This window comes from Cupressus sempervirens, chromosome 1, assembly GCF_028749045.1.
Source record: "Cupressus sempervirens isolate cs-2001-9-10 chromosome 1, ASM2874904v1, whole genome shotgun sequence".
In the NCBI taxonomy this organism is placed as follows: Eukaryota; Viridiplantae; Streptophyta; class Pinopsida; order Cupressales; family Cupressaceae; genus Cupressus; species Cupressus sempervirens.
In genome coordinates this window covers 607472611-607483977 of record NC_143118.1, presented here as the reverse complement: position 1 = coordinate 607483977, position 11367 = coordinate 607472611, and the positions used below count along the sequence as shown (strand labels likewise).

General features: G+C 48.2%; 1 pseudogene; it reads right to left on the bottom strand.

The window, feature by feature from the left end:
* Positions 1-10972: 10972 nt before the first annotated feature.
* The window catches only part of LOC149579012 (25S ribosomal RNA), a 3084-nt pseudogene continuing 2689 nt past the window's right edge, over positions 10973-11367 (bottom strand).

The window sequence follows — 11367 nt, the reverse complement described above, 5'->3', positions numbered from 1 at the left end:
ATGGAGCCAAGGGACTGAAATGGTCATCGAGCTCATCCAATCAACTGGATGAATTTCACCTTGAAGGGGCCCAATCCAAAAGTTTTGGAGGTCATCTCCTGGAACTCTCAATAACAAGGACCATCTTACTTGCAAACTCTGCTACTGCGCAAACATAGGTTGCAATTAAAGAGAAATTGTCAGGCCATCACAGTGGCTCGAGGCTAATGCTCCGACTAAGTCAATTTTCTCTTGCAATCACCATGCCGTAGTTCACAGAGAGATCTCCCCATTCACTTGCGATGCGACGTACAATCCAAGTGATAGACACGAGCTTTCCCTTGAAAGGCCACTTTCCAAGACATCCCTCGATGACACATTGGAACGACAACTGCTGGCGAACCATTCCCAATGTTGTGCCGATCGAGTTGGCATAGAGGCGACCTTAGGGAGCTCCCACGTAGCAATCTGGATGTGCTTTCATACCCATCTCTCATAAAAACCAATCTTAGCTGTGAACAAATTTAGAATCCAAGGCTCGTATCCATCGATATTGTCGGCATTGGGTCTATATATTCAAAGGCCACGGAGAGGTTCCGATAAGAGAAGCTCCCCTGCTCACTCACACAAACATCCCAAATGCTAGACACAATCTCTTGCCCTTAGCATCGCTCTCCAGATTGCTGCAATGACACATTGGAATGACAACCACTGTCGAACAACTCTCGAATTTGTGCCGATGGAGTGAGAAAGATGAGCAACTTTGGGGAGCCGCGCATAGCAAACGGGCTGCTGCTTCATTCCACTCTTATATATAGATCCGATGTCGTTGATTTCATTTGGAATTCAAGGCTGCATTCGTCCTTGCTCACACAAGTAATGGCTCTTCTCATCGAATGGTCACGGGGAGCTTCTGATTACAAAGGCTCCCTTGTCACTCGTGATGCGCAGCCCAACTACTAGATGACAGATCGCCCTTCAGATCACTGCCTAGGTAACCACCACAACGGCACCATTGGAACGACAACCGCTGCCGAACCATTCTGAAATTTTTTATCCAAAGAAGTTGTTGCAAAGAGAACGACTCTGGGGAGAGAGCCCTCGCATAGAAAAATCAAGATGGCTTCATGGCAGCTGGATGGGATTTGAATTCATGGAGCCAAGGGAGTGAAATGGTCATCGAGCTCATCCGATCAACTAGATGAATTTCACCTTGAAGGGGCCCAATCCAAAAGTTTCGGAGGTCATCTCTTGGAACTGTCAAGAACAAACACCAATCTTACATGCAAACTCTGCTACTGCGGAAACATAGGTTGCAATTATAGAGAAATTGCAACGCCGTCACAATGGCCCGAGGCCAATGCTCTGAATACTAAATCAATTTTCTCTTGCAATCACCATCCCGCCATTCATAGAGAGATCTCCCCATTCACTTGTGATGATGCACAATCCAAGTGCTAGACGCGATCTCGCCCTTGGAAGGCCGCGTTCCAAGACATCCCGATGACACATTGGAACGACAACTGCTATCGAACCATTCCCAATGTTGTGCCAATCGAGTTGGCACAGAGGCAATCTTAGGGAGCTCTCGTGTATCGATCGGGAAGTGCTTTCGTGCCCATCTCTCACAAAAACCAATGTTAGCTAAACAATTTTAGAATCCAAGGCTCGTATCCATCGATATCGTCAGCACTGGGTCAATATTCAAAGGCCATGGAGAGGTTTTGATAAGAGAAGCTCCCTTGCTCGCTTGCACAAACATCCCCAAATGCTAGACGCAAGCTCCCGCCCTTAGCATCGCTCTCCAGATCACCGCAATGAAACATTGGAATGACAACCGCTGTCGAACAACTCCTAAATTTGTGCCGATGGAGTGAGAAAGAAGAGCCAGATCGGGTCGACGAAAATGGCTAAGCTAGATCGGGTCGGCCAGCATGACTCGGCCACCATTTTTCATCGAGAGATTTCAATATTAAAGCTCCCATGTAGCCACGATAAGTACACCATGACAAAATTGCTAGAGCACGGAGCACCCATAGAAAATTGCCATTATACCAAGCAATGCCGGAGTGCTAGACAAGGGCTCACGTTTACATCAAGTTTTAAAATCACCAAAAAGACATGCCATGGATTGGCAACCGCTGCCTCACCTTTTCCAAAATTGAGTCATCGGAAAACATGATCTAAAGGAGAGCCAAGGAAAAGCACTGAGATCGCTTCATGCCCCTTTCATTCATTCAACATCAGCATACACCATTTGAAAACCCAACAATCCGATCCGCCTAGACACCAATGTTGAATCAAAGAAAAGGGCATGGGAGAGGCTTGCGGCAACAACCTCTCCTATATAAGCTATCAGTGCGAGGCTCACTCTGCATTAGAAATCTATGATAGCGCGGACAACTCCCTTAAAAATCCAATTCAATGAAAAATGTGACCAAATAGCCATCCACGACACCATTTTTGGAGCTCGCCCAGATCGGCTTGGTCAGAATGGCTCGCCCAGATCGGCTCGGCCAGCATGGCTCACCCAGATCGGCTCGGCCAGCATGGTGACTTGCTGACTTGGTGAGAGTACTTTGAACTGTCAAGAACAAAGGCCAATCTAACATGCAAACTCTGCTACTACGCAAACATAGGTTGCAATTATAGAGAAATTGCAAGGCCGTCACAATGGCCCGAGGCCAATGCTCCGACTACTAAGTCAATTTTCTCTTGCAACCGCCATGCCACCATTCATAGAGAGATCTCCCCATTCACTTGTGACGTCGCACAATCCAAGTGCTAGATGTGAGCTCACCCTTGAAAGGCCGTGTTCCAAGACATCTCGATGACACATTGGAATGACAACCACTGTCGAACCATTCCCAATGTTGTGCCGATCGAGTTGGCAGAGAGGCGATCTTAGGGAACTCTTGCGTATCGATCAGGAAGTGCTTTTGTACCCATCTCTCACAAAAACCAATGTTAGCTAAACAATTTTATAATCCAAGGCTCGTATCCATTGATATCGTCAGCACTGGGTCTATATTCAAAGGCCACAGAGAGGTTTTGATAAGAGAAGCTCCCCTGCTCACTTGCACAAACATCCCCAAATGCTAGACGCAAGCTCTTGCCCTTAGCATCGCTCTCTAGATCACCGCAATGACACATTGGGATGACAACCACTGTCGAACAACTCTCAAATTTGTGCCGATGGAGTGAGAAAGAAGAGCCAGATCGGGTCAACAAAAATGGCTAAGCCAGATCAGGTTGATGAAAATGGCTATGCCAGATCGGGTTGGCTAGCATGGCTCGGCCACCATTTTTTGCCAAGAGCTTTCGATATTAAAGCTCCCATGTAGCCGCGATAAGTACACCATGACAAAATTGCTAGAGCACCGAGCACCCATAGCAAATTGCCATTATACCAAGCAACGCCAGAGTGCTAGACAAGGGCTCGCATTTAGATCAAGTTTTAAAATCACCAAAAACACATGCCATGGATCGGCAACCGTTGCCTCACCTTTTCAAAAATTGAGTCATCAGAAAACGTGATCTAAAGGAGAGCCGAGGAAAAGCACTGAGATCGCTTCATGCCCCTTTCATTCATTCAACATTAGCATACACCGTTTGAAAACCCAACAATCCGATCCGCCTAGACACCAATGTTGAATCAATGAAAAGGGCATGGGAGAGGCTTGCGGCAACAACCTCTCCTATATAAGCTTTTAGTGTGAGGCTCGCTCTGCTTTAGAAATCTACGATAGCACAGGCAACTCCCTTAAAAATCCAATTCAATGAAAAATTTGACCAAACAGCCATCCACGATACCGTTTTTGGAGCTCAGCCAGATCGGGTCAGCCAGAATGGCTTGCCCAGATCAGCTCGGCCAGCATGGCTCACCCAGATCAGCTCAGCCAGCTTGGCTCGGCCAACATGGCTTGCCCAGATCGGCTCAGCCAGATCAGGTCGGCCAGCATGGTGACTTGGTGACTTGGTGAGAGTACTTGGAACCGTCAAGAACAAAGGAAAATCTTACATGCAAACTCTGCTACTGTGCAAACATAGGTTGCAATTATAGATAAATTGCAAGGCCGTCACAATGGCCCAAGGCCAATGCTCCAACTACTAAGTCAATTTTCTCTTGCAATCGCCATGCTGCCTTTCACAAAGAGATCTCCCCATTGACTTGTGATGACACACAATCCAAGTGCTAGATGCGAGCTCGCCCTTGAAAGGTTGCGTTCCAAGACATCCCAATGACACATTGGAATGACAACCACTATCGAACCATTCCCAATGTTGTGCCGATCGAGTTGGCACAGAGGCGATCTTAGGGAGCTCCCTCTTAGCCATCGAGAAGTGCTTTTGTACCCTTCTCTCACAAAAACCAATGTTAGCTGAACAAATTTAGAATCCAAGGCTCGTATCCATCGATATCATCGACACTGGGTCTATATTCAAAGGCCACAGAGAGATTTCGATAAGAGAATCTCCCCTACTCGCTTGCACAAACATCCCCAAATGCTAGACGCAAGCTCCCGCACTTAGCATCACTCTCCAGATCATCGTAATGACACATTGAAATGACAACCGCTATCGAACAACTCCTGAATTTGTGCCGATGGAGTGAGAAAGAAGAGCCAGATTGGGTCGACAAAAATGGCTAAGCCAGACCAGGTCGACGAAAACGGCTAAGCCAGATCGGGTCGGCCAGCATGGCTCGACCACCATTTTTTGCCGAGAGCTTTCGATATTAAAGCTCCCATGTAGCCGCGATAAGTACACCATGACAAATTGCTCGAGCGCTGAGCACCCATAGCAAATTTCCATTATACCAAGCAATGCCGGAGTGCTAGACAAGGGCTCACATTTAGATCAAGTTTTAAAATCACCAAAAAGACATGCCATGGATCGGCAACCGCTGCCTCACTTTTTCCAAAATTGAGTCATCAGAAAACATGATCTAAAGGAGAGCCGAGGAAAAGCACTAAGATCGCTTCATGCCCCTTTCATTGATTCAACATCACCATACACCATTTGAAAACCCAACAATTCAATCCACCTAGACACCAATGTTGAATCAATGAAAGGGGCATGGGAGAGGCTCGCGGCAACAACCTCTCCTATATAAGCTATTAGTGCGAGGCTGGCTCTGCATTAGAAATTTGCGATAGCATAGACAACTCCCTTAAAAATCCAATTCAATGAAAAATGTGACAAAAAAACCATCCACGACATCATTTTTGGAGCTCAGCTAGATCGGCTCGGCTAGAACGGCTCGCCCAGATCGGCTGGGCCAGCATGGCTCAGCCAGAACAGCTCGGCCAGCATGGCTCGGCCAGAACGGCTCACCCAGATTGGCTCAGCCAGCATGGCTTGGCCAGAATGGCTTGCCCAGATCAGCTCACCCAGATCAGCTCGGTCAGCATGGCTCAGCCAGAATGGCTCGCCCAGATCGGCTCGCCCAGCATGGCCCGGCCAGATCGGCTCGGCCAGCATGGCTCGGCCAGAACGGCTCACCCAGATCTGCTCGCCCAGAATGGCTCACCCAGATCGAGTCAGCTAGAACGGCTCACCCAGATCGGCTCACCCATAACGGCTGGCCCAGATCGGGTCAGCCATAATGGCTCGCCCAGATCGGCTCAGCCAGCATGGCTCGGCCAGAATGGCTCGCCCAGATTGCCTCGGCCAGCATGGCTCGGCCGGAACGACTTGGCCAGATCGAGACGGTGACTTGATGAACGGACTTAAAGATTCAATTTAGTGGGCCGACCTGGCGGGGTGACTTGATGAACGAAATTAGAGAGTCGATTTGGTGAGAGTACTTGGTGACTTGGTGGGCTGACCTGGCCGGGTGACTTCATGAATAAACTTAAAGAGTCAATTTGGTGAGAGTGCTCGATGGGCTGACCTCGTCACGTGACTTGATGAACGGACTTAAAGAGTCAACTTGGTGGGTCGACTTGGCTAGGTGACTTGATGAACGAACTTAAAGAGTCGACTTGGTGGGTCGAACTAGCGAGGTGACTTGGTGAGAGTACTTGGTGGGCTGACCTAGCAGGGTGACTTGATGAACGAACTTAGAGAGTCGACTTTGTGAGAGTACTTGGTGGGTCGAACTGGCAGGGTGACTTGATGAACGAACTTAAAGAGTCGACCTGGTGAGAGAACTTGGTGGGCCGAGCTGGCGGGGTGAATTGATGAACGAACCTAAAAAGTCGACTTTGTGAGAGTACTTGGTTGGCCGAACTGGCGGGGTGAGTTAATGACCGAACTTAAAGGGTCGACTTGGTTAGAGTACTTGGTGGGCCGACCTGGCGGGGTGAGTTGATGAACGAACTTAAAGAGTTGACTTGGTGAGAGTACTCGGTGGGGTGACCTGATGAACAAACCTAAAGAGTCAACCTGGTGAGAGTACTTGGTGGGCTGACCTGGCGGGGTGACTTGGTGAGCAAACTTAAAGAGTCAACTTGGTGAGAGTAGTTGGTGGGCTGACCTGGCGGGGTGACTTGATGAACGAACTTAAAGAGTCGACCTGGTGGGCCGACTTGGCAGAGTGACTTCATGAACGAACTTAAAGAGTCCACTTGGTTGGCCGACCTAGCGGGGTTACTTGATGAACGAACTTAAAGAGTTGACTTGGTGAGAGTAATTTGTGGGCTGACCTGGTGGGGTGACTTGATGAATGAACTTAAAGAGTCGACTTGGTGGGGTGACTTGATGAACGCACTTGAAGGGTCGACTTGGTGGGGTGACTCTATGAATGGACCTAAAGAGTTGACTTGGTGAGAGTACTTGGTGGGGTGACTCGATGAAAGGACTTAAAGAGTTGACTTGGAGAGAGTACTTGATGGGGCGACTTGATGAACGCATTGTAAGAATTGACTTGGTTAGAGTACTTGGTGGGGCGACTTGATGAACGGACTCAAAGAGTCGACTTGGTGAGAGTACTTGGTGGCTCGACTTGATGAGCAGACTTAAAGAGTCAACTTGGTGAGAGTACTTGGCGAGGTGAACTGATGAACAAACTTAAAGAGTCAGCTTGGTGGGAGTACTTGGTGGGCCGACCTGGTGGGGTGACTTTATGGACGGACTTAAAGAGTCGACTTGGTTAGAGTACTTGTTCTCATGACTTGATGAACAGACTTGAAGAGTCGACTTGCTGGGGCAACTTGATGAAAGGACTTAAAGGGTTGACTTGGTGAGAGTACTTGGCGGGGCGACTTGATGAACGGACTTGAAGGGTCGACTTGGTGGGGTGACTTGATGAACGGACCTAAAGAGTTGACTTGGTGAGAGTACTTGGCGGGGTGAATTGATGAACGGACTTAAAGAGTCGACTTGGTGGGAGTACTTGGTGGGCCAACTTGATGAACGGATTTATAGAGTTGACTTGGTTAGAGTAGTTGTTATGGTGACTTGATGAACGGACTTAAAGAGTCAGCTTGGCGGGGTGACTTGATGAAAGGACTTAAAGAGTCGACTTGGTGGGGTGACTTGATGAATGAACTTAAAGGGTCGACTTTGTGAGGTGACTTGATGAACAGACCTAAAGAGTTGACTTGGCGAGAGTACTCGGTGGGGTGACCTAATGAACAGACTTAGAGAGTCAACTTGGTGAGAGTACTTGGTAGGCCAACCTGGTTGGGTGACTTCGTGAACTGACTTAAAGAGTCAACTTGGTGGGAGTACTTGGTTGGGTGACTTGATGAATAGACTTCAAGGGTCGACTTGGCGAGGTGACTTGATAAATGGTCCTAAAGAGTTTACTTGGTGAGAGTACTTGGTGTGGTGACTTGATGAAAAGACTTAAAGAGTCAAATTGGTGAGAGTACTTGGTGGGGTGACTTGATGAACACACTTGAAGGGTCGACTTGGTGGGGTGACTTTATGAATAGACCTAAAGAGTTGACGTGGTGAGAGTGCTTGGTGGGGTGACTTGATGAACATAGTTAAAGAGTCGACTTGGTGAGAGTACTTGGTCGGGTGACTTGATGAATGCACTTGAAGAATCGACTTGGTTAGAGTACTTGGTGGGGTGACTTGATGAACGGACTTAAAGATTTGACTTGGTGGGCCAACCTGGCGGTGTGACTTGATGAACGAACTTAGAGAGTCGACTTGGTTAGAGTACTTGGTGACTTGGTGGGCTGACCTGGCCGAGTGACTTGATGAACAAACCTAAAGAGTCGACTCGGTGAGAGTGCTCGGTGGGCTGACCTGGTCATGTGACTTGATGAACAGACTTAAAGAGTTGACTTGGTGGGCCGACTTGGCCGGGTGACTTGATGAAAAAACTTAAAGAGTCAACTTGGTGGGTCAAACTAGCAGGGTGACTTGGTGAGAGTGCTTGGTGGGCTGACCTGGCAGGGTGACTTGATGAACAAACTTAGAGAGTCGACTTTGTGAGAGTACTTGGTGGGTCGAACTGGCGGGGTGACTTGATGAATGAACTTAAAGAGTCGACCTGGTGAGAGAACATGGTGGACTGAGCTGGCAGGGTGAATTGATGAACAAACCTAAAGAGTCAACTTTGTGAGAGTACTTGGTGGGCCGACCTGGCGGGGTGAGTTGATGACCGAAATTAAAGGGTCGATTTGGTGAGAGTACTTGGTGGGCCGACCTGGCAGGCCGATTTGATGAACGAACTTAAAGAGTTGACTTGGTGAGAGTACTCAGTGGGGTGACCTGATGAACAAACCTAAAGAGTCAACTTGGTGAGAGTACTTGGTGGGCCGACTTGGCGGGGTGACTTGGTGAGCAAACTTAAAGAGTCGACTTAGTGAGAGTAGTTGGTGGGTTGACCTGGCGGGGTGACTTGATGAACGAACTTAAAGATTCAACCTGGTGGGCCGACTTGGTAGAGTGACTTCATGAATGAACTTAAAGAGTCCACTTGGTGGGCCGACCTGGCGGGGCGACTTGATGAACGAACTTAAAGAGTCGACTTGGTGAGAGTAATTTGTGGGCTGACCTGGCAGGGTGACTTGATGAATGAACTTAAAGAGTCGACTTGGTGGGGTGACTTGATGAACACACTTGAAGGGCCGACTTGGTAGGGTGACTCTATGAACAGACCTAAAGAGTTGACTTGGTGAGAGTACTTGGTGGGGTGACTCGATGAAAGGACTTAAAGAGTCGACTTGGTGAGAGTACTTGGTGGGGCGACTTGATGAATGCACTTGAAGAATCGACTTGGTTAGAGTACTTGGTGGGGCGACTTGATGAACGGACTCAAAGAGTCGACTTGGTGAGAGTACCTGGTGGCTTGACTTGATGAGTAGACTTAAAGAGTCAACTTGGTGAGAGTACTTGGCGGGGTGAACTGATGAACGAACTTAAAGAGTCGGCTTGGTGGGAGTACTTGGTGGGTAGACCTGGTGGGGTGACTTTATGGACGGACTTAAAGAGTCGACTTGGTTAGAGTACTTGTTTTGGTGACTTGATGAATGGACTTGAAGAGTTGACTTGGTGGGGCGACTTGATGAAAGGACTTAAAGAGTCGACTTGGTGAGAGTACTTGGCGGGGCAACTTGATGAACAGACTTGAAGGGTCGACTTGGCAGGGTGACTTGATGAGCGGACCTAAAGAGTTAACTTGGTGAGAGTACTTGGCAGGGTGAACTGATGAACAGACTTAAAGAGTCGACTTGGTGGGAGTACTTGGTGGGCCGACTTGATGAACGAACTTATAGAGTCAACTTGGTGAGAGTAGTTGTTCTGGTGACTTGATGAACAGACTTAAAGAGTCGGCTTGGTGGGGTGACTTTATGAAAGGACTTAAAGAGTCGACTTGGTGGGGTGACCTGATGAACGAACTTAAAGGGTCAACTTTGCAGGGTGACTTGATGAACGGACCTAAAGAGTTGTCTTGGTGAGAGTACTCAGTGGGGTGACCTGATGAAAAGACTTAGAGGGTCAACTTGGTGAGAGTACTTGGTGGGCCGACCTGGTTGGGTGACTTTGTGAACTGACTTAAAGAGTCAACTTAGTGGGAGTACTTGGTGGGGTGACTTGATGAACGAACTTCAAGGGTCGACTTGGCGAGGTGACTTGATGAACAGTCCTAAAGAGTTGACTTGGTGAGAGTACTTGGTGTGGTGACTTGATGAAAAGACTTAAAGAGTCGAATTGGTGAGAGTACTTGGTGGGGTGACTTGATGAATGCACTTGAAGGGTCGACTTGGTGGGGTGAATTTATGAACGGACCTAAAGAGTTGACGTGGTGAGAGTGCTTGGTGGGGTGACTTGATGAATATAGTTAAAGAGTCGACTTGGTGAGAGTACTTGGTTGGGTGACTTGATGAACGCACTTGAAGAATCGACTTGGTTAGAGTACTTGGTGGGGTGACTTGATGAATGGACTTAAAGATTCGACTTGGTGGGCCGAACTGGCGGGGTGACTTGATGAACGAACTTAGAGAGTCGACTTGGTGAGAGTACTTGGTGACTTGGTGGGCCGACCTGGCCGGGTGACTTGATGAAAAAACTTAAAGAGTCGACTCGGTGAGAGTGCTCGGTGGGCTGACCTGGTCACGTGACTTGATGAATGGACTTAAAGAGTCGAATTGGTGGGCTGACTTGGCCGGGTGACTTGATGAATGAACTTAAAGAGTCAACTTGGTGGGTGGAACTAGCGGGGTGACTTGGTGAGAGTACTTGGTGGGCTGACTTGGCAGGGTGACTTGATGAATGAACTTAGAGAGTCGACTTTGTGAGAGTACTTGGTGGGTCGAACTGGCGGGGTGACTTGATGAAAGAACTTAAAGAGTTGACCTAGTGAGAGAACTTGGTGGGCCGAGCTAGCGGGGTGAATTGATGAACGAACCCAAAGAGTCAACTTTGTGAGAGTACTTGGTGGGTCGACCTGGCGGGGTGAGTTGATGACCGAACTTAAAGGGTCGACTTGGTGACAGTAATTTGTGGGCTGACCTGGTGGGGTGACTTGATGAATGAACTTAAATAGTCAACTTGGTGGGGTGACTTGATGAACACACTTGAAGGGTTGACTTGGTTGGGTGACTCTATGAACGGACCTAAAGAGTTGACTTGGTGAGAGTACTTGTTGGGGTGACTCGATGAAAGGACTTAAAGAGTCGACTTGGTGAGAGTACTTGGTGGGGCAACTTGATGAACGCACTTGAAGAATCAACTTGGTTAGAGTACTTGGTGGGGCAACTTGATGAACGGACTCAAAGAGTCGACTTGGTGAGAGTACTTGGTACATGGTGAGAGTCGACTTGATGAACCAAGTGCGATGACCAAATGTGTGAGTCAATGGTTCCTCTCATACTAAGTTGAATTACTATCATGGTGCAGATCATCAGTAGGGTAAACCTAACCTGTCTCACGATGGTCTAAACCCAGCTCACGTTCCCTATTGGTGGGTGAACAATCCAACAC